The following is a 10,697-nucleotide window of genomic DNA, read 5'->3' on the forward strand; positions in this document are numbered from 1 at the left end:
ATGTGAAAAACTTCAGGTGGAAAATGTACAGAGTTTTGCAAGCTGTAGGTTAAAATGATGCTTTATGTAATGCACAGTTATTGATAAAGGAAATATTGATATTCTGTACATGTGGAAAAACAGTGACTTTTTTCTGCGCTTGTAAATGTTTTCCAAAAAAAGAGCAAAAAGATTTTATGCTGTCTCTTCCTACTAAGTAAGTGACCTATCAAAGCAGGCTACTTTAAATTTAATGTCTCTGACTAGGGAGTGTGATAGGTCAGCATAACTTAAATTATGAGTTTATATTCCTTCTGCCTGAGCAGTTGAATGTCTTGTCCATTGGTTCCTTCAGGGCATGGCATTTGAAATAACACCTTTGCTTTGCCTTGAAACCGTATTAAAAACTGATTCCCTAAGACTGCTGTCCAGGATGGGACACCATCCTGGATATTAGCATCTGTGTTTTGCAGAGGAGCTGTTGTGCTTTGAATAGTAAATCCTTATTTTCTCGAAGCTTATGAGGTATCTCCATTTTACCCTTAACAATTCTCTGCCAGAGTAGCAGTTGCTCACTTAAGGTGGTTTAAGTTTCATGAACTAACTCAGACTCATGAATTTAAAAATATCCCTTGAAACTGTAATGTCCAGCATATGTTTTATATAAAGATTTTTTTTCTCTCCCTATTGAAATGCCACAAAACATACATTCTTAGAAACAGTTTGTTTTCAAAACATTTTTTTTCTTTATTGGGCTATGGATGTTATCTAAAGAGGTATTCAAGATGGTTTTTACTTCATAAGAGAGAATCTTGTTTGAAACATCAATTTGATTTGACATACTAGATGATCTTAAAGGTCCCTTCCAACCCAAACCGTTCTATGATTTGCTGATGGACAAGTACTTGTGTCACCAAACAATAGTTCTGCACTAGCTGATTCTTAACCACCCAGCAGAACTTACCACATTTGCTTGCACAGAGGTTACTATTTTCGTCACAACCTTTTCTTAAAAGAATTAGAACAGGACCATTTTATTTGCTAGTCTAAAATTGCCACCCTTCTGGTGGCCACTCCCCAGCAGTAGGTGTGGTGGACATGTCTGGCAGGTATATATATGCACAGCCAGAGTAGCTGTGCCATGTGGATCAGTGCAGGTTTCCTTCTGCATTTTTTCATATTGCTGAAGCTTCTCCCATATGTGTGGAGGATGAATCCCTGCTTTCTCACCCTGTTTGTACACTCAGATTTTTCTGTTCTGTGCCTCAATCAGAAGACCTGCAATGCATTTCTACCAGCCTTCATGTGCATGACCTTTATGAGGGTATAACTCATAAAACATTAAAGGGTAGGTGGTGTGAGTCCAATCTGAAAAAATATGTATGATGCAAGAATGTTGCATACTTTGTTATCTGTAAAATTGCAGGTATCAACTAGTGAAAGGAGGAAACCAAGCAGCCAAGAAAATAAATTAATAAGTCCTGAAAGGTCATATCCATAGAATCATAGAATGGCCTGGGTTGGAAGGGACCTTAAAGATCACCTAATTCCAACTTCCCTGCGATGGATAGGGACACCCTTCACTAGACCAGGTTGCTCAGAGCTTTGTTCAACTGGGCCTTGCACACGGCCGGGGACCATCCAGAGAACATCCACAGCCCCTCTGGGCAACCTGTTCCAGTGCTCACCACCCTCACAGCAAAGAATTTTTTTCCTAATAACTAATCTAAACCTATTCTCTTTCAGTTTGCAGCCATTCCCCCTTGTCCTATCACTACATGCTCTTGTAAAAAGTCCCTCTCCATCTTTCTTGTAGTTTCCGTTCAGGTACTGGAAGGCCACAATTAGGTCACCCTGAAGCCTTCTCTTTTCAAGGCTGAACAATCCCAGTTCTCTTAGCCTTTCCTTATAGGAGAGGTGCTCCTTCTCTCTAATCAACTCGTGAAAGGTCTGGTGTCTGCAAATGCATTGCTTTTAACAAGATCGAGGTAAGAAAATGGCTTGAGAGTATTTTTCTTTCCTCTTGGAACACAGAGATTGAACAAGTAATTTCTGCATTTAAAAGCAGAGCAATGCTTGCAGCTTTCCTCTTCCTTTAATTCTCTGGTGACCTCAAGATGGCACTGTTGCCTTGTCTTTGCTGAGACTTTTTTATTATACGTTGGTCCAACATTTAACATCTGATTAAAATATATTTTTACCTGTTTTGTTCTATGCATGTTGCTGCAAGATCCGGATGCTTTAGTACTTGCTGGTGCAATTAATTGTAATTATCTCCAAATTGCCAGTTTGCAACTTTTATACATGTTTCATAAAAATACTTGAATCAAAGTCCCAGTTAACTACATTATTAGGAATACAAAATGCTACAGAGAGCGCAAACTGTATCAATCACAATGGCAGTAATAACTGAGAACAGCTTAAGTTACAGCTGTAGCATTAAGCTATTTAACTGCATTACTTACAATGTCTTCTTGAAGTATTATCACTCTAATATGAGAAATGCAGTGTTTCTTGAGGGTTTTGAAATAAGAACTTCATACCACTATGTGTCAAGCATACGGGAAGGCATCCTGGAGATGGTCTTTGCCCTTGTGGAAAAATGTCAGTTTTAGGATTCCAAAGCAAAAATCTTGAAAGAACAAAGTTGTTTTTGGAATAGAATGTGTGTAGCATTGGAATTGCATTCGGGATGCAGTTTGCAAAAATATTCAGGAAACAGAACATTCATAAATAGAATATTTATGCGAAAAGTGACTGCCTATAGAGTGCTTGCAAAACACTGCCATCATGAGATGGATATACTTAGCTCTTAAAAGAGAAAGTAAGTTTGTACATATGGATATGGTACAGCTTAAGCCTTACAGGATGATAATAAGGATGTACACCATTATTATGGTGTACACCATTATTATGTGGAATGTTGTGAGATAAATTAATGTTTAATACAGATGTCAGGAATTTTAATAATATGATTAGTTGTGAGCACCTCTGAAATTACAGAAGGTTTATATGCATAAGAACATCGTTTAGCTCAAGGGTAGTCTAGAGGGGAAGTTGCATCATCTTTGAAAATTCTGGACCAGTTTCCTGATTTTCAGCCTTCACGTGTGACCTTAATCAAGATCCTGTCCCAGGCCTTAGGTTCCCACGTGTGACAGGCTTGGCACAGCAGGGTGCTCAGAGACAGGACTGTGATGCTCTACAGGTCTGCATTTGGGCAGAGTTTTGGTGACAGTGGTATAACCACTTCAGTTTCCTACTTCAGATGGGTTTGCATTTTAGTAGGGAATGGAATATACTGGGAAAATAGTGGTGACTTACTAAAGTAATTTACTTAATGATTAGCCTGGTCAAGTGTCCTCTCTGCAGCCAGTTCGACAGTCCGTTCCATGTGACTATAGTGCTTGAACAGTGTAAAAGTGCTGGGAAGACGAAATGCTCAGAGAAAATCAGACACAAATATAGAGGACCATCAAGCTCAGTAAAAATGGGAGACGCCAGCTCCAACTCTCTGTCTCTTTGGGTCCCAGTGGCAAGTGCAGCCTCCACACCCCAGGTGAGTTTTCTCCACGGTGCTCATCTGAGTTTCTCCAGACATGGTGGATGTTTGGCTGTTGCTCATTTCCCAGTCCAAGAAAGGGATGTGGAAAATATGTGGGAGGACCACGATGCCATCAGTGGAGCTGATGCTGTTCTGGAGGTCCAGTACCCCCACTTCTCCCCACACAGAGGTGTTAACAGAGTATAAGTGTAATAGTGGATAAGACTTCTCAGAAATGCCATCTTGCAGACAGAACCTCCTATTCTCTGTCATATTCTTTACCCCCCAGAAAAGTTGTAAAACAGCATTTCCAGCTTTTCACCCAGCTTTAGGCTGATGGTTGCTTAGGGTTGATGGTTCAGCCTTCAGTGTTTGCTGTAGATTGCCAGGAGTTTACAACTTACAGGGTATTGCTGTGGTCCAAGGCCTATGGTTTATTGATCCCTGTACTCTCAGGCCTCCTGCTATTTCATTTTAAGTTCACAGCCCATGTTTAGCATTTTGTGGTTTGCTAGAGTAAATTATAAACTCCTGAAAGATACAACTCTCAAACTCTACTCCTGAAGTAAGATTCGTAATCTCCAAGGTTCATCTCTCTGGGGTCTGATTCAAGGCCTGGTTTTGGCTGCATCCATCTGTGCAGGTAGAATCTTCCTTTAAAAAAATAAATATAAATGCATGAAAGTACATTAATAACAAAAACTGGAAAAAATAAAAAAAGGTAAAATATTATCACTGTATCAAGGCCCAGGGAAAAGCTGTCCACTACATGCAAGGAATAACCCCACCCACAGGTGGGGAAAAACCCCACCTTTCCCTCCCCCAGCCCAGCCCAAGCCCTTCCTCACCTGCAAAGCAAACTGGCCTGCACGTGGGTTCAGGACTCCTCCCTCTGCCACTTCCACGGGTGGATGTTTTTGTCAGGCTGCCTCCCCCAGTCCCAGTCCGGGCCAGGGTGGGTGGTGGACACTGTCAGCAAGGTGGGAGCTGGCTCCCATTCCACAACATCCACACCCTCCCCTTCCAAAAAGCAATTTGGCAGCCTGCTGAAAAATTAATTCCATCCCTCCCTAGCAAAGAGGGGAACCTCTGCTCTCTGGCCAGGCTGGGCCCTTTGATGCCCAGGACTGGGAGCATCCCCACACTGCGTATGGACTCATCTTGATTTCATCTGGATGTAGAGTGTGTCCTTGAAGAAAGTGCTGCAACCAAAGTCAAACAGCTTTGCCCTGCCGGTGGCCAGCTGAGGATGATGTTCTCCAGCTTGATGTCACTCTGCAGGATGTCACAGTTGTGCCCTGAGCTGCAGGGTGACCATGATGCCATTGCGCTGCGAGGGGGATGCTTCCCCTTTTCCAGTCTGTGGGAACTTCACTGGACTGCCACGACTTCTCAAATATGATGGAAGCACCTAGCCACTTCCTCTGACACTTCCTCCAGGACAGGTGGAAGCATCTCATCAGCTGTGATCCCTACTCAGTGCTACTGAGTAGCAGGGAAACAGTCTGGTTTTCTTTGCTTCTTAATACCATGAGATGTGTGGAGCTGTTACTTGCTGGGCTCCTGGATCCTACTGTGCAGGGGAATGGATCTCTGCTGTCTTCTGGGGCAGGTGAACATCCTCCAACCAAGAATGCTTGAAAATGTCTTCCAGTGATGGCCTGTCCAGGGGATGCATGGACAAATATCATCTGATGAGGTGCTGGCACTCTGGGGAGAGAAACAAGAAACCACCAGTCAGTGGGAGAAGGCTCCAGTCCACCCTCCAGCAGGGTTTGCAGTGCCCAGTTATGACACTGCAGGGTTTGCAGTGCTCAGAGTTATGTCCAATCTCCCATTCGATTCTCCATTTCGGAGGAGAGCAGGATAGAGGGACATGTGCCACCTCTTCCAGCTAACCATGGGAGATCAACCTCCTCCATAGCTGCAAAAGCAGAATGCTCGTGTGCACCTCCAATCTCCCAACACTGTTATTCCCCCCATGCCACAAAGCCAGGTATCCCCCTCGAGACACCCACAGCAGGAAGAAGAGCTGGCCCCAGACGAAGTTCCTTTCAACAACTATGAAATGCTATTTAACTCTTAATGCTCTTTAATTCCTCCTAAATTTAGAGTTATTAGTGAACATGTTAGGATATACTGTATACAAACAATTGGTACAAAGTTGGAGAAAAACTGTGTATGTTTTGCATGGATTTATTATTGTTATTATTATACAAATGTGTACTACCAAAGACACGGTCAACTTCAGTCCTAGTCCAGTATCCCACAATATCAGGCTGTGAATGAATATTTTTGAATGATCCTACGGTAGAATCACCAATTGTTCTCTTGCAGAAAATCAGAAGCATCAACAAGGAAAGCACTGAATAAAATCAAACCTTTGCAATGGTAAGGACAGCTTTCAGTATATGCAAACACAGAATTGTCTTCTATTCTCCTTTTTAGTAACCAAACACAAAACAGTTAGCCTCTTCCCCCATTTACAGGCTCAGCCTGGAAGAATAGTAGCTGCTCACTTCTTTAATGCCAGGAGAACTCCTTACCATGCTGTAAATCATCCTGTCCTGTTTCAGCCTCAGCAATGCTGAGAAATAGGACACATACCCAGCCTCAGCACCGCATGTCCCTGACCACATGCAACACATTTAAGACCTGCAACTGCCAGTGAGGTCCCTTCCTGTCCTTGGCAAATTAATAATAATAATGATAATAATAAAATAATAATAATAACAATAAATGCATGAAATAAGCATTAATATAATATATAATAATATATATAAGTATATAAAATATAATGTCTAATAGATAATATATATATAATATAAATATATAATATAATAATGCATGAAATAAATGCATGCACTAGACATTTCTTAACCTGGGAGTTAATCTAAGGAAACTCATATTTAGGATTTGTGTTACCTGGCAGTGAGGTTTTTGTTGGTTTTAAGCATGTAGTTAGTAGGAACAAACCCATGCTTATATTTTGTCTTTGCACACCTGTTGGGTCCTTCACATCACACCAATGCAGGCCACTTGGTGAAACTGGAAATATCTCCATGGCAACACATACCCTTTTATTTTTATTACTGAAATTAAGCCCAGTACTTGATGAGAAGAAGTTCACTCTGAATTAACAGGGGGAACTTGTCTCTACATGCACTCAGTGCTCTGCTTTCTCACGTAGGTTGGTCAGATTAGTGTCACTCTTGCTTATCTGTTTTAGGAAGTGGTTACTTCTTTGAAAAACAGAGGAAGGATAATTTTAAGTAATTTTATGTAGATTCCTGAGGAGGAAGCAAAGGATAATATTTGATATACTTTCCTTTTTTTTTTTTTTATTTTGTCTAAGCTAATTGTCTTTTGGTACAGGAGGGGGAGCGGTTGTTAAAAGAACAGTAGTTTATTTACAGGTACTTAGGGTTTCACTGTAATTTTTATGGGATGGTAGAAATACTAACCCTAATTTGAGATCATTGGAAGCAAAGGATTTTCATGTAATTGCCTTTGCAAGGCGTGTGTTGTAATTGGAAATTATAATTTAGTACCCATTTCACAATTACATCTTCCTCTGTGATTTATGGAGAAACCTTTTTTTTCAAAATTTGGGCTTAGTATCATAATAAAAAGTCCATTGACCCCTTCAGCTGTTTACTAGGGTCAACTCTTTGCAGTGTATTACTTCTGGATTTTCTCTTATATTGATCCTAATTAATGTTTTATTTATCTACTTTTGAAACATTTCCAGTACGTGGACCTGAGTGACTGGGGCTGCTCTTGCCAGAAGACACCAGCAGACAGGGAATAGCCGGACTGCAGGGCTGAGATACTGAGGAATGAGTCGGCTTCCCCACAATCTGAAACCTTTCCATTGCTGCTGGCTAGGTTTCAAAAAGTCAGTTCACAATTTAGACAGGAGTTTTTGATGTGAGAATCTCTGAGTCAGGGCTTAAAGTTATATCAATACTGCAGCTCCTAATTAACAACCTTTGAGCAATAATTTGAGGACCTGTCCTTGAGATTTTCTGTAAATGTTCTTTCATCTCCCTTAGAGCATTTGTGGAGGACAGGGGATTCCCAAAGAAACCTGTCCTTATTCACAAAATATATAACCTGCTAAGAACTATCCTACTGAAAGCTGCTGATAAATGCATTTCCTCCACTCGCCCACTGATAAGTCCTCTAAGTTTCAGGCATGAGTGACATCAGAAGAATGACAGTGTTGGTGCTCTGCAGCTCTGGGAGACATCTGCCATACGTCAGACACTGACACACTGAGGTTTGCAAACTACTAAGGAAAGTTGCTACAGTATGCAAAGCTAGGGCAAGATTATTAGGTTTTGTCCTTGGATTGTAAAAGCTCTTGTGGGAGCCATTGATGCTATTGTGGCCTGGGTTGTGTACAAAGTCCTGTCTTTTTGATTTAGAGTGTTTATTTGTTTCCAAATCTCTTTCCCCACCATTCCTCATTTCTACTCTCCCCAGGGATGATTCAGTGGAATAAAACCACATGAGTGTAACACCCATCCAGCAAAAACACTTGAGGACAGACTTTAAACTGAGCAAGTGTTTTATTACTTCCTGAAGAAGAATGTTTTTACAAAGTGATACCCTTGTGTTTATTACAAATAATATGTCTTATAAACAAATAATTTTAACTAAAGAGAAACCTGTAGAAACCACCCTCACTGCCCAACAATCAAGTGAGGCTGGCAGAAGAAAGCAAGAACTTTGGAATTAGAAGAAATTACTAAATCTAACACTGCCTATTACTTGCTTTTGATTTTTCCCTCCCTCTCGCTGTCTTTGTTCCATCTTGACTCTCTGCTCCATTTCCTTTGTATTTTTCAGTCACCCTTTTTTTTTTTTAATCTGGAACAAATAAAACCCAGAATATTACATTGTTTGTTTGACTGCTGTGCTGGGAACTGTTTAGAGGGCTGAAGAACTCAGTTCACTGAAACCATCAGGGTAAGTAGATAGCAGCACAGAAATTAGTGTGCTCAATGCAGGGCAGTATTTACTTTGGGTATCTGCATATTCTTTTGATGTGAAAGGAGTATTGTACTCTTCTCAGTGCCTTGCCACAGAAGCATTTCTCCAGCAGTAAAACTGAAAAAGCAGGTTTAATTATTAGCTGTTTTGCCACCTCGGTGACTTCAGCAAGCTGAGTGCAGACTCTGTAGATCATGGCACTCAGGCACACCCAAAGGCTGTGCAGGCAGTCTTGAAAGGAAGAGCTGGAGATTATCATTCCCCTCAAAAGGCTCCATCTCTCCCAGATAAACACCTGTGCAGGAGTGAATATAAGGAGCTGGTTGCCATGCTGCAAGCAGGAGGATCTCCAAGCACCCATGCTATCCCACTGACCCAGAGGGTTCCCTTGCTGGGTGGAGCAGATAACAAAGAAACATGAAACAGAGCCATCTCCAAGTTTGGGGTTACACTGAGGCATGTCAGTCAGAGGGTACAGCACTGAGCTGCTGTAACTGGTTCTCCCTCCCACAGGCAGGCTGAGTACCGGGCTTTGGCTGCCAGAGAGTGATGTCCACGTGCTGGGACCTGTGTCACCATCCCAAACAGCACAAACAGGCTGTTTGACACAGTTAAAGCAGGTCAGAGAGAGACTAAGGAGGCCAGGAGGACTAAGGAGGCCAGGAGGACTAAGGAGGTCAGGAGGATGCTATGGAATGTGGGGATGAGTCAGTAGAGAGAAGGCTCACTCATGCTACACACCCTGGTAGGAAGTGCTGGGCCATGTAGCATTGCCAGACTGCCCCTGTTGCCCTGACTGCTAGAGCAGGACAGAGTCAATGCCAGGAACCCATCACATATGGCTATGGTAAATTATAATGACAGAGATCAAGCAGCTCCTTCTCTCCCCCCATAACACTTCCCAGCCTACATGCTGCCTGCATGTTGCCATACAGAAGATTTCAGGAGGGGCCACACATGTGCACATCCAAATCCTTGTTCACTCACGCAGAGTGTCCTGAAGAACAATCTACTGATATGGCTGCCTTCCATGGAGGACTGTGTCAGCCCAGTCTGTTACAACTCCTTGGGGAAACATGAACACACAGACACTATTGGCTGCCTTTCTGTGTGCTTATATGCTGCAATTAAGTCTCTCTGAGTCTGAAACATCATATGGGAAACATTTTTCCCACTTAGGATTAGGTACAAAGGTGTTTGATATAACTACTAACAACACAGAAGCTCTGAAGACCAGTTTGAAAAAGATCTACTAATTCATTGACTTTTAACAGTAGTGTCTTCATGTATTTTGATAGCGTTTATGGTGACTTTATATCACTACAGTGGTGTAAAATGCATGTACCTGTGCATTAACAACACTGGTGTGCCGTGAAGCTGCTCATCAAATAGGCACGTATTTTGCTTATTTATATATTCCCCTTTTTACAAGGAGAATATCTTTCTACAAGGAAATTTCCAAGAAAGAGATAGGCTCTGCTTTATCTAATTGGCAAAGGCACAAAGTATGCCTACTATATGTGGCTAATAAAAAACTGAATAAGCATATTCCTAGAACTTTAGTTGGCACTGTTCAGGATCCTAAGGTTATACACAGTTTAACTGCAGCTTTTTGCACAAGAGCTTGACAAATGACAGGAAAAAAGACCTTTATCCCCACAGTTAACTAAACAGATAATATACATTGTTAGTCAGTAAGGGAGACGGAGCACGTATTTCACAAACAGATTACTTGGAAACTTGACTGACAAGTCCTTCCTGGGACAGCCACGGTAACTGCTGTGTTTGATCATTGCTTTGTCATCTTAGCAGTGATAGAAATGGGTTCCCTCCATTGGCTCTGCAGCTGCTGTATGTAGCACATCATTTAATCCATCCATGCTGATGTGAACGTTAAGATTAAAATATCCGGCTAGATATAAAGCAGGTCTACACAAATAAAGCTTGCAAGAAGCAGTGTTCACAGTTGCTATTTTGCTATGCAAATAGCCATTCATAATGAACTGTATAGGATCAGCTTGTAAGATTTAAATGAAAGTGTTTTGAAAACTCATGCCCCAAGTGAGGCTCCTCCATGCTTAATCACCTACACAAATGACCTGCTTTCCAAAAGCAGCCACCTCTTGTGTTTGCTTCTGAGGGAACTGTTGACTGCCCGGGACTGATTAAATGAAAA

The sequence above is a fragment of the Manacus vitellinus genome, unplaced genomic scaffold, assembly GCF_001715985.3.
Source record: "Manacus vitellinus isolate BGI_N305 unplaced genomic scaffold, ASM171598v3 scaffold_8_pilon, whole genome shotgun sequence".
Classification (NCBI taxonomy): Eukaryota; Metazoa; Chordata; class Aves; order Passeriformes; family Pipridae; genus Manacus; species Manacus vitellinus.